This window comes from Procambarus clarkii, chromosome 89 (genome assembly GCF_040958095.1).
Source record: "Procambarus clarkii isolate CNS0578487 chromosome 89, FALCON_Pclarkii_2.0, whole genome shotgun sequence".
NCBI classification, from domain to species: Eukaryota; Metazoa; Arthropoda; class Malacostraca; order Decapoda; family Cambaridae; genus Procambarus; species Procambarus clarkii.
The window spans coordinates 6,806,169-6,825,492 of NC_091238.1; the positions used below are offsets into that span (position 1 = coordinate 6,806,169).

Sequence of the window (19,324 nt, forward strand, 5' to 3'; positions counted from 1 at the left end):
AAAGGATACCCGGTTAACCCGGCTGTGATTCATATGTCGGGCTGCGAACAGCCGCGTTCAAGAGACTGGTTGAACCAGGCCCCCTGGTTGGCCTCTGACCGGGCCACGGGGACGTTTATCCTAGAAATAACCGCAAGGTCAGGTACTCTGTCATCCCTACCTTTTTTTTTAATTTTGCCCCGAGGGGCGAGTTTATTGGGCAGCGCCACTGATCCTGTGAGTGAACATACCACCATAGCAGCATGTACAACACTCCCCAATAGGAATAAAACCTGCCGGGTGGTTTATTGTCACTTGTACCCAGACACAGCTGGGACTTGCTTAACTGCCTCAAGTGAACAGCTTATCAAACAAGATTAACATTTATCAACTCCTGACATTTACGTTATCTTGCTGGTGCAAAATGGGGGAATCTTTTAGGAAGAGTATTTATATTTGACAAATATTCTTTACTCAATGTGGGGTTTATTATTCCACACATTTCTAATGACTCTTAGATGTTCACATTCTCTCAGGTAGTGATCAAGGTGGTCCGTCACTCTCGCCACAGATTCTGCAACACCGCTGCTCCGCTATTTCCATCCGGAATCTTCGTGGATATTTGAATCCAAGACGAATTCTTACTCTTACTGATTCCCTCTCCTACGGCCACCTTGTTCTGGACCAATAACAATTCATTACATTTAGTATCAGAAAGAACCTCCAGCTAGCTGGCTTTTCTTTCGAGTGAATGGAAATTATGTGATATGTAGTAGTTAGTTTGTTTAGGAGTGAACCCACTCTGACTTTTGGGCTTGTATGTTTGACTTTTATGATAGTGGATGCAGTATGATTTAATATCTGTACTGGAATGCGCATTATAATCAGTCACCACCTCACCTCGTCCACACCATATATGAAAATTAATCTCCTAGTTTGGTTAGGTTAAAAAATATACAGGGATGACCATACATAATAGGACGAATCATTATAGATGGCCATCCCTACTTTTTATTTAATAGACCCAACTTGTCCTAACCTAACAAAACTAAGAGATAAATTGTTGTTTCATATATGGTGTGGACGAGGTGAGGTGGTCACCGATTATAATGCTCATTCCAGTAGATAAATAAATCATACTGCATCCACTAACATCCATATCGCATATAACTTCCATTTACTCGAGAAAAGCCAGCTAGCTTCGGAGGTTCTTTCCGACACTAAACTTAATAAATTGTTATTGGTGCAGAAGAGAATAAACTTGACTAAACTGGAAATTTTGTGAACAAATAGTGGTCGCAATGAATCAAATGTGTATACAGTACACTAATGCAAAATCAACATTAAAAACTATGTGCAATGAAAGCACCTTCATTAATACTTCTACCAAATCTTATTGAGTTTGCAAATGTCCTACAATATGCTTCATAGTAAAAATTAAACTGTCCCCCGTACACGTTGCCCAAGACCTTGAAATGGAGTCTGATTACTTTCAGAACAATCATAACCAAAAATCAGAAGATTTTTTTTTTTTGAGAAACTTCAAGTGGAACTTCCACTTGAAGTTCTTTTCAAGGGTTACTTAAACAGCAAAGGGATAGGTAGTAACTGGACACTTGTAAGTCACCTTTTACGTATACTAAGAACCCAGCTGATACCTCTAACAAACTTCACCTCTTGCTAGTCTTTGTAAAAGTATATATATAATACAATTCCAACGTGAAATTGGTCAGCATTCTGCGTTCACATTCAAAAGTTTTATTCATGTATGATTGTATATTCAGTCTAGTTCGTTTACACAATTTCAGTATATTATTTACACAAGAGACAGTCTTAACAATGAATATGCTTCGAACTATTGGGTCTATAAGTAAACTACATCCCGGAGCCTCTAAAAATTGGGTGTAAACTAAAGCATAGCGTAACAAGCTAGCACCAAATGATAGAAATAGCAAAGAAACCATCTGAAAAGTACTATAGTTTCTGGAGCACAGGTCGTGTTATCCATTGTTTAATCTTGACCGGGGAGAATTTATGCTACCTGTAACATTAATGTCTTTACAACAATAGCTTGACTTTACATTGTATTCTTATTTTAATTTTATATTAAACTATTCAATAAAGTTCGTACCTACGCTGCGCACTTTTCATGTCGCAAAATAAAACTATTTTTAAATTAATATTGTATATTATATTTTCTGTGTGGGAAAGTGGTGTAGGAGGAGGTGAGCGGAGGCAGGTGTGTGGGTGCACCTTCCTGGAGAGGTCACCACCAGGTAAGATTCCCTCACACCGCCCAGTAAACCATGACGTCCTAAGGGATCAATAGCCCCGCCTCTTCGCTACCGGGTAAGCCCACATTCCCTGCTCCCCCCCTCACCCTTCACCAACACAGGCATAGGCAACAGCCTGGTTGATCAGTCCGGCAACCAGGAGCCCTGGTCGATGACCGGGCCGCGGGGATGCTAAGCCTCGGAAGCACCTCAAGGTAACCTCAAGGCAAGGTAGGCCTATGTAAATAGCACCAAGGGGGAACTATACATGTATCCACTATAGAACCTAAATGAAATATCATGTACCACAGGATATACTAACATTACAACGCCAACCTGCTATGGGATGAGTATGGGGTGCATAATAAATGAAATGAAATGTCCACCATATTAATTCAGTCAAGCAGCACTTAACTACCCACCTTTTCCTTAAGTCCCCTACCAAATTAGTAAATCTATGTATTGTTTACTTATACTTACTTCATGCGCAACTTTGATATTGCCGGCATGAAGTCGGACACAATTACTTAGACTAGTTGCTCTTCTTCCCCACTACCGACAAAATAGTAGACACTTTTTTTATTAACAAGCTTAGGTTTCCACAGCAATATGCTGCTACCCTATTCTATATGAAGGGTTACATAGTGTAGATCACTAGCTATAAGTTCATCTTAGCAGTCTTAGCAGTTCAAGTTAGCAGTCTCCGTGGTGTAGTGGTAAGACACTCGCCTGGCGTTCCGCGAGCGCTGTCATGGGTTCGTATCCTGGCCGGGGAGGATTTACTGGGCGCAATTCCTTAACTGTAGCCTCTGTTTAACGCAACAGTAAAATGTGTACTTGGATGAAAAAACGATTCTTCGCGGCAGGGGATCGTATTCCAGGGCCCTGCCCGAAACGCTGCGCGTACTAGTGGCTGTACAAGAATGTAACAACTCTTGTATATATCTCAAAAAAAAAAAAAAAAAAAAAAAAAAAAAAAAAAAAATCTAATATATCCATCTCACAGAATGGTTACTCATATATGAAATTGGGAGAGAACATGAGATGGAAGTCTTGTCCATCTCGTTGGCATGAAAATGCTATAGCATGCACTAGAAAAATCTCGGTCGAGCACAAAAATATATTCCAGGATTCGTGAGTATGTGAGGAAGTTACAGAGTGCAAAGTATCTCGTACCCATTTGGTCTGAAATCACTGATAACGGGGCAATCACAGATATGGTGTTTGAGTGTCCTGATTCTTATTTACATAGTTCACATTTGGAATGCTCACCACTGGAGGGGAATCCATTACCCGACTGATGAAGATTAAGCCACCCAAGAGGTGGCGCATGGGCATGAATAGCCCGTAATCCATTACCTGCAGCCACCTGCAATAGGTATCAATATCCCAGCCTAATTCTGACAATTACAATGTCTAGTGGATGTTTTGTGTTGTCCGTACGTGCTGTTCACGGTTTTAAACATGTAACCCTGTGTACTGGTGCGTTCCAGTGTCAATGATTACTTCAGGAAATTTGGGATGGCTGAAGAGCAGTGTGGTTTTTACAATAAAGACTGGAAGACCTAGATTAACTATTTCATTCTCCTTACATACAACTTTAGCTGCCTCGTCCAGATCATCCTGCTGGACAACACCTATGTACTCACCTAATTGTGATTGCGGGGGTTGAGCTTTGGCTCTTTGGTCCCGCCTCTCAACTGTCAATCAACTGGTGTACAGATTCCTGAGCCTACCATATGTGCCTACCGTATACCATACCATGTGTGTGATGGTATCCATACAAATGATAAACTTACTGTGTATTATGTTGATTACAATGTGTTGGGAGGCACGATTTAGGAAGGCACTATATATATATAAACTCTCGTAGTGAACTGTGGCGAAGTTCACACACTAACAGACGTGGCCATGTGGCACAGAGCGCGAGAGAGAGAAGGAGAAGGCTCTAATGACAAGCTGCGTCTCCTGTTACAGCCCCCCCCCCCCCCCCCGTCCCTAACCCCAGGTAACATGCCTCCCTCCCCCCTCACATAACTCGCACAAAGCCAATAATTGCGAATAACTATTCAAACAGAACCTAAGGACGAGCTGTGTATCAGTCTCAATAGGTAAGGAAAGACTTCCAGTATAAGGCAGTAAACTACGAGCTAGATAGGGTTATCTTGAGATGATTTCGGAGCTTAGTGTCCCCGGGGCCCGGTCCTCGACCAGGCCTCCACCCCCAGGAAGCAGCCCGTTAACTCCCCGTTAAGGCTAATTCCCAGGTACCTATTTACTGCTAGGTAACGGTTATCAGGGTGAAAGAAACTCTGCCCATTGTTTCTCGCCGGCGCCCGGGATAGAACCCGGGACCACAGGGTCACGCGTCTGAGCGGACAGAACGTTAAAGAGTTTGTTAATTTTGAACACTTAAGTTGAAACAAAATATTTTTTCCTTAGCTAAACCTTTTCGGCTAGAAAGAGTTGAATGGTCCAAGGACCCCTTACATTAGAGCTGCCGATACATTTATACCTGGAGTGGGAGGTTCTGTGAGTTCTACTCCCAAAGCCCGGCGGGGAAAGGCTTGACTTGTTTATAACTTGGTCCAACAGGCTGTTGCTTGGAGCATCACGCAGCTCCACATACTATAATAAATATATGTAACACGTTGACGAGAAAATAAACGTCTAGTTCACTTTCTTCAAGCGACTGAATGGCCAGAAGTGGAGTGCAAGAGCAACACCCGTTACTGATAGACTTGGTGCATGTTGCGTGCACAATGGCAGCAGTAGTTGAGCCGTGCCGATCACGCAAGCAAAACCTCTGACGTAATGGGTTGAGCTCCTCTCATGCAGGCTCCTCCTAGGTCCACACCACGGCCAGGATTTATCAAGCATCTGGGCCTACTTACTAAACTTTTGCATCTTTCCTCGATCATCGCGGCTTATTCTGTCATTTATTAAACAATTTACGTGATTTTGAAACGCTACATAGAAGTTCCAGATCTATTGTTATTATAGGCAACCCTCGTAGCTATTTTTAAATACTTTAAAGAGCAAAACTAAGCCATCACGACTGATTAATGCTCGATTAATTCTGGCCCCTGCAGGCCCTGGGTCAAATCCACCTTGATGCAACACCTGCCCTCCCGTGGTTGAAAAGCGGTATCATTTGAAAAGGATGACTATATCGAGGTGCTAAACCTGCATTAGAGCTACCAGGAAGATACTGGTGTTGATGGTAACAGGGTGTTTGACAAACACTTGGCATTAAGCTGCAAGAGGGTCGGAGCCAATGCAGCAGGGGACCTGCGACTATAAGGCGAGGTCAATGAGATGAAGCTCACTTCGCAAGTATATATATGCCGTTACACAGATCCTCCTTCCACACACCTACATAGGGATCCCAACCTTAGGCTATATTGAGTAACAATCTACGGCGGAATTGGGGTAGCCTAAATTAGACCTCGTTATGAATTGATAATATTGTTAGGCCCACCTTAGCCTATATGAAACCAATCATCTCTACTGGAAGATTACATGTAAATAAGCAAAATACTTGCGGTGGAGTATGGCAATCTTAAGCTAGGCCTACATGTGAGACACGGCGACCCGCAACTCGCCACTTTCAAACGTTTTAAGTGGCATAAATGTCAGGCTGCCACCCTTCCCTTGCTTCTCTCATCGCACTACTTGTAGCCAAACTTAACCTTTTTTTTCCTACTCGTGCAGTGTGACCCAGACCTAGGGCGGGCTTCCCTGTTGACTGCCTGGCCAGGTTGGCTATTTTGTCTTGGAGACACGCAGGAACTTGTCAAGATCGTGTTAAATCAATACCAAAATATTATTTTTGACCCAAGCATATTTCGGGTAAGTGAATTTTACCACATCAACGATTACTTAAAACTTGGCAGTTAAAAAGTTTGCATTAGATAAATTACAATCCTCAAAGAATTTAAAATAAAAACTTGCTAAGGTTGAATGTATAGGATTTACGAACGCATAATGCTATACAATTAGCAAAATCATTCCACAGGACAGATTTATATCACTAAAAAATTAGTCACTCTGCCCTAGACGATAAGGGGAATATGAACAAATACAAAAGGGCCGTGATGAGGGGTTCGAACCTACGTCCGGGATGATCCCAGACGCGCCTTAGTCGACTGCGTCATGACATGGTTAAAAGAATTGCAACCTGTAGTGCTACTGCCCTCACGAAGATGCTGCAGCTTCTCCGAAGAACAAACCGGTGTTTTACACAATTCCCCCATGCCCCAAACCCCGGTTTGTGCTTCGGAGAAGCTGCGGGATCCTCGTGAGGGCAGTAGCACTACAGGTTGCAATTCTTTTAACCATGTCGTGACGCAGTCGACTAAGGCGCGTCTGGGATCATCCCGGACGTAGGTTCGAACCCTCATCACGGCTCTTGTGGATTTCATTTGATACATCACGCTGTGATTTCTGTGTGTAAGGGGAATATATTTCGAACACAACCACGAACAGTCCTTATATTTCGAACACAGTCCTTACAACCTAATTATAATCCGCCAAGTAATCCATGCTTCTGAGGGAGCAAATTATAAACAGAATAAATCATCATGGACTGGCCATTGTATAACACAACCTATGACACATTGTCGAATGCTCCCTCGAAGCTTCATAGTAGCCTAAGGGCTGGAGAAAACTTGAAGGGTTTCAGGCTCGCTGCTGCCTTATCCTTGTCTGTGGCCTATAATGTTTACCACCTCATTCAATTACCATTGTGGGGAGTAATATTTTTTTCGTATCAAAGAATCGTCACAACGATATGAGATGAACGTTATTTTCCTTACCTGCCTCCCCTTACAAATCTGTCGCCATGCACACACGTAGGTTAGCTGCCTGCGTAATATAGCCCTAACTTCCCCCATTTAGGGCTAGCCTAGGGTGAAAGTATAAAACTTAAAAATCATGTTCTGATGGAAACAGATAAAGGAGGCCAACCTAGACTAAGCAATATGTTGCCTTCTGTTCAGGAGTTTCATGCAGCCACCACCTGGCTGCATTAATGGCAACCCATCCCCCTATTTAGATAGTACTTTTTGTAATTAAGTTGACCATCGTGTATATATACTGACGCAATAAACAATTAGAAGTTTGGTGCTATTCACTTTACAGTCCGGGAAAATAAAGATAAAAACTAAAATAGTCCCAGGCCTAGCATAACGCATATATGTACTGTAGTATATTAGGCCTATGATAGTTAGGAATAGGTTTTATATAGTAGTGCTCACAAAATTCTGCTTTTAAGTATCCATTACGTCAATATTTGTACGCTGGTCCACATCCTTACTATAATTACTATCTCAACAGGAGGATGTTTACTATGCTGGAACCAAAGGTACCTGTTATGGCATCAAAGAAATAATCAGTTCAGTAGATTTAAGAGTTGTGTGGAGCGTGTGCGAGTTTGTAGCCTAAGTATGTGTGTATAATATGTATACAAAAGGTTACCTTACCTTGTGGTTACCTTGCAATGATTTCGGGGCTTAGCGGCCCGGTCCTCAACCAGGCCTCCTCGTTGCTGGACTGGTCAACCAGGCTGTTGAACGCGGCTGCTCGCAGCCCGACATATGAGTTACAGCCTGGTTGATGAGGAATCCTTTGGAGGGGTTTATCAAGTTCTCTTGAACACTGCGAGGGGTCGGTCAGTTATGTCCCTTATGTGTTTATGCATATATACGTCACGAGAATCCCCTGCATAGCAGTGGAACTACCTTTCCCCTTCACCGTCAATACCTCTACACTGGAAGTCTACATCTACAACAGCCCAGATGAGTCATCAGTCCTGCCACCTCTCCATACCCCCACAAGGTCTGGAACGGTCTGGAACGACTCAAGAGGCAAGCCGGGCGCCTCTGCTAACCAGTAGTTTGCCTCCACAAACATAGCCGCCTTCAACTGACAGTGGTGCAGCTCAACACAAAGGCACCGCCAGCCACAACGAGCAGTTTGCTAGTTGACCAGATGCGTTGACACTGGACAAGTCATCACCGCCGGACTATATAAGGCTCCGCCACCCTGGAGATCCAGTCTCTCCCTTAGTGCTCTAGGATCACCGTGTCTCACCCGTCATCCGCCTCCAGCCAATGTCGTGTGACTGATGCCATGGTGGTATGGTAGCTGTCTTCAGTACACCAGTATATCTTTATGCTTTTATTCATTGCTTAAATGTTTATTTTTACATTTAAGGTCATACTAACTTGTTCACTTTTGCATTACATGATAAAGTATTTTCGGGGGCATTTATCTTCATTAATATTTCAGTAAATTGTTTATTTGATGATTTTCATTTGTTTCCACCTGCCACTAACACACTGCAAGGCCAATAGCAGCATTTATTTTTATTTGTGTGAGGGAGAGCCATACCATCTTGGTTCAGTATAGGTGCGATACCACAACCCATCACAATACATATTTATGCACAGGCTGTAGGTCAACATAGCCTATGCAAGCTTACATATGCAAATATTTAAAAAAATGCATACAATTATCTGTACACATTTTTATGTACATGGAATTCTATTCCAATATGTGTATTATTCACTACACTACTGTATTTCTCACCACAGAACAGTTCCGCTTATCCTGGTGACATAACTTTACCCTGATTTGCACCACAAATCTTACCAGAGACGGGCTCACCATAGCCCGTGCTACTTGGAACTTTGTTCCAGGTAGCAAATCTTTAACAACAACATACCTGAAAAAAATGGCTCAAGTTCAAGTAAGTTTATTGAGACAAGAAAAAAATACATCTCAAAGGGATAGAGTAGCTTAGGCTACTTCTACCCCATAATGGCTCAAAATATCCCACTTTCTTAATGCATCTACCCAAATCTAGAATGATCTGCTACTTTATAAGTGCACTCCGCCAATTAACTCAAAATTAATTCGTTACTGACACCATTTTGCTCTTTGGAATACTTCTTTCTAATGAAGTTTAAACTTTTAATAAAATGACTAGACTATCATTGTAAAGCCAGCCGTTGCTAACAGTACTGAACAATGGTAAAGCCAGCCGTTGCTAACAGTACCGAACAATGGTAAAGTCAGCCGTTGCTAACAGTACTGAACAATGGTAAAGTCAGCCGTTGCTAACAGTATCGAACAATGGTAAAGTCAGCCGTTGCTAACAGTACCGAACAATCAGTTGGATGTGCTGAGGCAAGAAAATATTCGCTCAAGCTCAATCGATGACCAGCAGCTTGAGTCGCTCAAGCTGCTGGTCATCACAAACTTATTCCTAGCCTGGGATAGGAATCCCAGAGGCCTGACGGCTGAGTGGAAAGCGATCTGGATTCGGAGTCCTAAGGTTCCGGGGTTCCATCTCCGGCGGAGGCGGAAACAAATGGGCAGTTTCTTTCATCCTGATGCACCTGTTCACCTACCAGTAAATAGGTGCCTGGGAGTTAGACAGCTGCTACGGGCTGCTTCCTGAGGATATGTAACAAAAAGGAGGCCTGGCCGAGGACCAGGCTGCGTGGACGCTAAGCCCCGAAATCACCTCAAGATAACTTCCTGATACGAAGATAGCCTATCACAGACCTTAAGTTCAACCACCTGCTGGGGAGGTGCATACCTGTGTACCGAGAGCACAAGTTTTCAGGTGTTATTACTAAGAATAACAAAATCTTCGACAAGACTCCAAACGCTTATTACGTTTGTGTGAAAGCTGGAGTGCAGGCTAATGATAGTGGGTGATGCGCACACGATGTGATGGGCCAGTCAGGGTAGTCATTATGGGATAGCTGACCACGTACATCGCTCCGTCTAGCTGGACCTCATAACAAGACTTCTTGCCAACACGAATGAAAATATATAAAACTAAGAGCACCCAGTGAACGAGCGGGAAAGTAGGTACGGGTACATATGAATATGAAGAAGAGTCGATTGCAACGTGAGAAAAAAATGCCAGGGTTTGACCAAGCTGCTTCATGACCAACATTGATAAACGGTACCACACTTATAAATATACGAAGGAGGCCTTTAGCCAGCAGTAAATATATGTAAACATCTAATGAATTTAAGTAGGAATAAACTGCCGAGGAATCCCACTCAATCTCAATACACAAATTATATATTTATAATAAAAGAAATAATATAGAAAGTACAAACTAGTTAACATACAGATAAGCTGCCATCAGTTGTGCTTTCTCGTATTATGGTAATTAAGACAGTGTTCAACATATAGAAAAGAAAAAACGCGCAATCTTCATAACCTAAAGTATTATTGCATCATTTTGATCAGATGATCAGATGATTATCATCAGATGATGCACCATTCTAATCAACACTATATGGACGCAACGGTTATCAAAACACAGTGAACTACATATACAAGTATTTAATACGACCACAGTGAGAGGACGAAAGTAGAGAACACGGCAACAGTAAAGGGGGGAAGTAGGAAACACGGCAATAGTAAGGGGGGAAAAAAACAATAGTAAGGTGGAAGTAAACGGCAATAATAGGGGGGGGGGGAATCGGAGAACAGAGCAATAGTAAGGAGGAAAAGCTTAACACACAACAGTACGGAGACAAAGTAGAAAACACTAATTGTAAGTAGGCGGAAATAATAAGGGGAAATCAGAAAACACGGCAATAATAAGGGGGAGGGGGAAGAACGCGGTAAAATGAGCAAGAGGAAGTAGAGAATGCGACTAGACATGAATGAGAGGAATACCGGACGTGATCCTACAGTATTTGAAAGAGAAAGTCGAGTGGATGCACAAATCTCAGAACAATGAGCGAAATGAAACAAATCTGGAGACGGACGAATGGCACGAACGCACACGACACAGTGGTGTGGAGGATCTGAGGATCCACAATCATTACCCAGTTACTCACTTTCATTGGGGTGTGAAACATCACCCCCAGAGAAAAATGATGCGTAGTCAAAATATATACAGTACATTAAAAGTTTATTAATACAGTTTATTATTCATGCACTGTGTTTAAATTGTTACACATTAACTGCAGCTTGTAACTTATGGCTTAGGCCAAGTCCAAGTGAGGATCAACAGGACAGACCCCCGATATTGCATCGTTGGGGTTCACAGTTCTCGACTTGCTATATTCAACCATCAGCTAGTAGGGGTTCTTAAACCAGGATATTCGTTTCCCTTTACGGAATAGCACTCTCAGATTGTTTAAACGTTATAACTATCACTATAAAATCACTATAAATATCACTATCACAATAAAAACACTATAACTATCATTTATGAATGAAGATTTATTTTCCTTCGACTGTTCTGTTACTAGTTATCCATATGCAATATAAGACCAACCTATTTACATCTTTTGAAGCCCTACTGGTACCGACTGCTGGTGGTGATTTCCAGTCTGTCGTAGGGGCTGGATGGTGATGTTTAACCGTTTCATGAATTACCGGGTAAGTGAATAAATTCACCCTTTATGAAACTTCAATTTAACGGGAAAACTGATAAAGAATATAGGCACCTTTTGTCATGAGCTATAACTGTGGAACTGACAACAGTCGGCAAATATGTACCCTTTGTCATGAACTTTAACGAGAGCAGAGAACGGGTAACACTGTCTGTGGCGGGCACTGCGGCACGCCCCCTTCCTCAAGGCTACACAGTAAATGTCAGACCAGCAGCCTCTCTTCTCTCCGTCTAAAGTTCTTTTTAATCAAACACTGTTGGTTACGCTCACTCTAGTCGTTCAGTCAGGTTCAAAATATCTTAATGGATTTATATTATGTTCAATGACAATGTATATTTCAATTTAATTGATATGGACTTTCAAATTTTCCTTCCAACTTTATTGAATGAACTTGTACACACTATTAACCGTCATCAAATTTCGGCCATTAGGTTTAATGTATACATACATAAGCTAAGAGTTTCGTACACTAACGGGATGTAACTTTGCCCTTCCCCAATAGGCTTGTCCAACTTGTGAATAATTCCCGAGTTCTCTTATCCAAGAGAAATCAAGGAATAATCAATACATGAAGTACATGCGTAGAATGCAAGTCATTTATGTATTTACATGATAATTAGCCTATTACATCACTTTGTAATCCATAATTTCATATTTGGAGATATCGCAGTGCAGATAAGAATAATTTATAATGTAATCCAAATTATGGATTACACATTACTTTATAATCCATAATTTCATGTTTGGAGATATCGCAGTGCAGATAATTTAATAAATAATGTATTAAATGCCAGAGAAATAATCACTTATGGAAATAGAGGCCTTTAGAGGACATGAAATCCATCTACAGATCCAATTTTCGGTTACAAAAATTTCCCAATTTTACTATAATTAATCAGTGTCCTCCACAATTAAGGCCTGTACCGATCACATCAGATCCACTACTTGTCTCTTCCCAGACTAGGCCTATACACATACTTCTAGCACCATCTTTTGAGGAATGCACACTTGTCCAATCAAAAGGTTTATCAATTGTAATTCCGAATTAAACGGATTCTGGGGTTTGGTAACCTATTCTGTTGATGAGCGATACAAAAATAAACTTACCTTGTCAAATTCTCTCCCACAACATGCCATCACCAGCCACATATTCATCCCACTCCCTTCCACTCTCACCACATACCCCTTGTCTCTCCCCCCTCCACTCTCACGCCACATACCCTTGCCCCTCCCCCTCCTCTCACGCCACATACCCTTGCCCCTCCCCCTCGCCACATATCCTTGCCCCTCCCCCTCGCCACATACCCAGTCTCTCTCCCCCTCTCGCCACATACCCAGTCTCTCTCTTCTCGCCACATACCCAGTCCCCTTCCCCTCTCGCCACATACCTAGTCTCTCCCTCTCGCCACATACCCAGTCCCCCTCCCCCTCTCGCCACATACCCAATCTCTCTCCCCCTCTCGCCACATACCCATCCCCCTTCCCCTCTCGCCACATACCCATCCCCCTTCCCCTCTCGCCACATACCCATCCCCTTTCCCTCTCTCGCCACATACCCATCCCCCTTCCCTCTCTCGCCACATACCCAATCTCTCTCCCCCTCTCGCCACATACCCAGTCCTCTTCCCTCTCTCGCCACATACCCAGTCCTCTTTCCCTCTCTCGCCACGTACCCAGTCTCTCTCGCCACATACCCAGTCTCTCTCGCCACATACCCAGTCTCTCTCGCCACATACCCAGTCTCTCTCGCCACATACCCAGTCTCTCTCGCCACATACCCAGTCTCTCTCGCCACATACCCAGTCTCTCTCGCCACATACCCAGTCTCTCTCGCCACATACCCAGTCTCTCTCGCCACATACCCAGTCTCTCTCGCCACATACCCAGTCTCTCTCGCCACATACCCAGTCCCCCTCCCTCTCGCCACATACCCATCCCCCCTCTCCCTCACGCCACATACCCAGTCCCCCTCCCCACATACCCATCCCCCCTCTCCCTGCCTCCGTAACCAGCCTGGAATTCATGCCACAGACCTTGATCGATTGCGGCGACATGAATGCCGACACACACACACACACACCAGCCTTCCTCTTCCCCACACATACACACCTCCCTCCCTCCCACACAGGTACCAAGGCTCCGTGTCACAAGCTACAGGAGCCACCAAGTGCTCCTTGTGACTCACCTTTCTAACTCTGAGAGACGTGGGGTGACCCGCATGGGCCCTCGTCAAGTAGGTTGAGACGACCACCTCCTTCTCCTTCCCCAAGGCTCAGTATTCCCAGGCTTTCTCACACTATAACACACCGGTATTCACGCCCAATATGGCACTCCGCTCATCGACTCGGATACACTTCACCCTCGAGTAGGTTAATCCAGTGAAATGGAGGTCGTTTCACACTTCTAATCTACAGGTGCAGAGAAGCGGGGCACAGCTTAGTCCCTCAACTGTGCCTCAACTGAAGTTACCGCGCAAATCCGCCCGTCAGTCCGGTCCTTCTCCGCGCGACACCGACTAGTCCATTTTCCACCCCCATTATTTTGACCATTCCGAAGACTTTACCCATTTCTAAACTGTTTAAATCATATTTTCTACAATCGATTAATATTTACTAAATGGGTGAAACTTATTTAGAAGCATTAAGGGAGAGAATTGGACTTTCCATGAAATATTTAGCTTAGGGGGGCAACACGCTGGAAAAATGTCGTACTGTGGGTGGTTCACAATATACAAAATTCAAATTGAAACAATAATAGTTCAGTTAGATATATTATTTATGCATGCACTGTTAATATTTACATCGTAAAGATAGTTGAATGAACTAAGTTTTTAGCCAAACAAAAGGAATAACTGGATTCCAGTTGTTAATATAACTAGCAATTTGTTTTCTATAAACGTCAACACTTTCCCAACATATTGAGACGGAAGTGGAATGCCTTTGCTGTACTGTAATTGTTTTGGTGTTGGGCTTAAGGCTTATCAGCCTCTGCAGGGTTAATAAAGCCTATCAATCTCTGGAAGGTTTTATGGTCTATCAGTCTTTAGAGCATTATTAAGAACAATCAACCTCTATAGAGAGGGTTATTCATGCCTATCAACATTTGGAGGGGTTATTTACCTGAATTTACCAACCTTTCTCCTGTTTAGATAGTAGTTTTTGTAACTATGTGCGCCATAGTACAAAGATTGCCGTTCTAAGCAATTACATACTAGAACTTTGTACTATTCACTTTGTAGTCGGGAAAAAATGAAACCCAAAAATATTTAAATATTCTTAGGCCTAGAATAGTACACATATGTACTATATTAGGCCTCAGATACCGTGTATTAGGCCTAGGAAGGTTAGGCTAGGTTAGTTTAATTTGTCTTTGCAACATAGAAAATAATTTTACGGTTTGTCCAACTCAATAGTGGCGATTTGAACTTTCTAATTTTGTTGTACTGTACGTCGGTATATATACTATGGTCCTCATCGTTACTATAAGTACTGCCAAAACAGGAGGATGAGCTGGAATTTACCTGACGGTCACTATCTTTATCTAGTGGCCTCGACAAGGACAGAAAGCTGGGGGCTTGTTCAGGCCTATCAACCACTGGATTGGTATTCAAGCCTATCAACATCTGGAGGGTTATTCATACCTATTAACCTATGTAGGGTAAATAAGGTATATCAACCTCTGAAGGATAAATAAGGCTTATCAACATTTTGAGGATTATAAGGCCTATCAACCTCTGCAAGGTTATTAAGGCCTATCAACCTCTGTAAGGTTGTTAAGGCCTATCAAACTCTGGAGGGTTATTAAGGCCACCAAACGTGTGACTAACCAGCAAGCATACACAGTTCAGGACTCAAGTCAGCACTCGGTGTATATACATCGAGAAGCAAGGTACATCTCTCAATGAATACAGTATATATCTTTCACTGCATCAATTATCTGGTTAGAGGTGTAACCAGAACTACAGTACTATACGTGCTGGTATATTAGTATTGATATGATTCAGCACTTTTGTGGCCTTAATAGCCCCTCTGAGGTTGACGGGTCTGAAGCCCAACACCAGACCAAATTGGCGAAATACTGTATATAGTACCTAATAGCCATAGTTGCCTAATAAGCCGGACTTCGCAAAAAATCCTTTGGATATATAAATATATTTAGTTTAATGACCCAGATGAAATATTTAGTTTAATTTGAAGTAAAATTTGCTTACCAACCTAACCTAACCTAAATATTTTTTGACATGGTCGGGCCCAATTCCTGAACCCATTATGTGCCTCTATAACCCTTTTCACCACCGCCCAGGGGATGGGTATGGGGTGCATAATAAATCAATCAATCAATCAACCATGGTCGGAGACAGGAAGCCTTATAGCCTGCTCGAGGTTGCCCTGAAGCCTTGGCCAACTGTTGACCTACCTCACCATGCAACCCACACCTTGTCTAATTCCATGTACCTAATTACTGCTAAGTGAACATGATTTCTGGGTCTTTTATTTATTTATTGCCCCACATTACTGTTTATTCTCCATATTTCTATTATTTTCTTTCGGTCCTGTTCTTACAATATTCGCTTTATTCTTCATTTCATTATTTCCTTTTATGTTTGCCTAGGATTACCCAGCTCATCGAACTTAAATACATTTATCTCTTCCAACTTCCATTCCTGATATTTCCTCTCACATTCCACACAGCAATAAGAAGCTGCCTTTGCTTTCTGTGACCTGGGCAGGTTCTTCTCACCACATGCCAGGTTATTGTGACCTTTAGTAGCAAGAAATTTTGGCAAGAAAAGCAAGAAATAAATATGAGCCTCACGCAGCTCATATTTATACCTGACCAAATCACATATGTCTAACCTACTCTTGAAGTAATCCAGTGACCCACGTCCATTATTGTACCCGGTAATTTGTTCCATAAAACAGCAACCTAATTTCCAACCCAGTATTTACTCAAGTCTTTTTCTGAATCACAATTCATCCAATTTGTAGCCATTGTTTTTTGTTCTGTATAGTGTTGGTATACTTAATAGTCTAGCCCTAGACAGCACTGACTACCAACACAGAAATAAATATATATATATATATATATATATATATATATATATATATATATATATATATATATATATATATATATATATATATATATATATATATATATATATATATATATATATATATATATATATATGTTTCATTGAATATGACCGCATATTCGGTATTTATTATTTTCTGGTTTAGGGCTTCTATCCCTCTAACTATTTTCTTAGCATCAGGGCTTAATTGAAATAGGAGTTCTCCAAAACTCATTTTCGTACTTTTAAGGTGAAGAAAAGAAGTGATTTACTATAGAGTGTATTACACTTATTTGTATAATTTGCACGACGTTTCGAACCTCCATGGTTCATTCTCAAGTGAACAGATCTTACAATACTAGTTGATTTTATACCCGCATTAGGTCAGGTGATAATACAATGAAGGTGAAAACATGGGGGGATACATAAGGGATAAACATAGGGGCTGCAGAAGGCTTATTGGCCCATACGAGGCATCTCCTATCTAAACACAAAGATTAATCCAGTGTAATTGGCCTGTTATGTTGGACATTGTCTTCTGTGTTGGCATCGATATGTTCTTGTCTTGTCCTGACAAGAACATATCGATGCCAACACAGAAGACAATGTCCAACATAACAGGCCAATTACACTGGATTAATCTTTGTGTTTAGATAGGAGATGCCTCGTATGGGCCAATAAGCCTTCTGCAGCCCCTATGTTTATCCCTTATGTATCCCCCCATGTTTTCACCTTCATTGTATTATCACCTGACCTAATGCGGGTATAAAATCAACTAGTATTGTAAGATCTGTTCACTTGAGAATGAACCATGGAGGTTCGAAACGTCGTGCAAATTATACAAATAAGTGTAATACACTCTATAGTAAATCACTTCTTTTCTTCACCTTAAAAGTACGAAAATGAGTTTTGGAGAACTCCTATTTCAATTAAGCCCTGATGCTAAGAAAATAGTTAGATGGATAGAAGCCCTAAACCAGAAAATAATAAATACAGAATATGCGGTCATATTCAATGAAACATGTTTGAAAGAAAACCTGCTGCCAGTATACACCAATATATATATATATATATATGAAAATATATATATATATATATATATATATATATATATATATATATATATATATATATATAATATATATATATATATATATATATATATATATATATATATATATATATATATATATATATATATATATATATTTCACGAACATTTCTGTGTTGGTACTCAGTGCTGTCTAGGGCTAGACTATTAAGTACGGTGGAGAACAGTGGTGAAGATTAGCGCCATGTTCCACTTTGGAGAACAGTGGTGGAGGTTGGCGCCATGTTCCACTGTAGAGAAGAACAGTTGTGAAGGTCAGCGCCATGTTCCACTGTGTAGACATTGAGCACTGCAGCCGCCCCAAACCGTGAAGAAAAAAACCCACTAAAGTTAAACGCTTTCTAATTTTGAGATCGCAATTTTTTTTGTTAATTTGAGAAATTTCCCATATATCCTCTTGGTGTTTTGTTCGACTTTTGTGATGTTTGATAAACGCGGTGATGAGTAATTGAGGCGAGGCGTCCTTGGTCATGCTGTGTGGTGAAAACCGCGGACGAGGCTGTTCTGCCTGTGTGTATTACATTATAACTTCAGTTTAACTGCTGTAGCTGACTTAATTATTAGCCGATGAATTTCAGGCACGAATGTTGCAGGAATTGGCCCACCCAGCGAAGTATTATTGAATCAGATTATGTATATATATTTGTCATACATTAAAATCTTCCTTGGTAGACTCACTAGAAGAGGCTTCTTGGTTCCTACTTCATATGCTGCAGTATTGTATTTTAAGATTTGGCTACCTAATAACATATGCTAAATATTGTAATCTTTTACTACTGGATTTTCCTTATGACTACCGATTAAGCTAACACACATGTCTTAAGACGCCCCCGACTAGGCTCTTATTTCAATCCGTCTTCTCCAGTGTTCACAGCGTCACTAAAAGGGTGTACTAAATTGCCTGACCCTAACCTAACCGAGGACCCACGAATAGAAAATGGGGCATCATGTCAATTTTGCGAGTCGCGATGGTATCTAGTGCATCAGGTTTTGACCATAGGGGATTTATACGTCAAAATGCTAAGTACTATTTTTGCCGGGTTGCTTATTTAGTATGAATATAAAAATTATTTTATTTGAATTAATATAATTGAATTTAGGTTGTATCTCCTTGAAATTTAGACTATAATAAACAATATTACAAGGATAAGTACAGTAATTTCCACACGATAATATAATTTAGTTTAACTTCAAACTAGTATATATCGTGCGCTCATGCACTAGTCAACTTAACTTAAATGAGTCAGCTTCGCGTAAATGAATTAGCTTCAGCTTTATTTAATTGAGTCAGAATCACTTAATTGAATTAACTTCACTTAACTGATATAGCTTCACGCAATTGTTGAAATTTCACTTAAATGAGTCAGCTTTCGTAATTATCTCAAATCAATTACCCTCGGCAAATTTTATATCGTTACAGGGGGTTTAATAAACAATAATATGATGTAACTC

At 41.3% G+C, this 19,324-nt stretch overlaps 1 protein-coding gene across 1 annotated transcript in view; it reads right to left on the reverse strand.

Moving 5' to 3' along the window:
* Positions 1-14,146, reverse strand: part of kst (spectrin beta chain, non-erythrocytic 5 kst) — a 242,070-nt gene extending 227,924 nt beyond the window's left edge. The window contains exon 1 of the mRNA XM_045767218.2: positions 13,873-14,146. The gene's annotated coding sequence lies outside the window, so the exon portion shown is untranslated. The remainder of the gene's footprint in view (positions 1-13,872) is intronic.
* Positions 14,147-19,324: the final 5,178 nt, after the last annotated feature.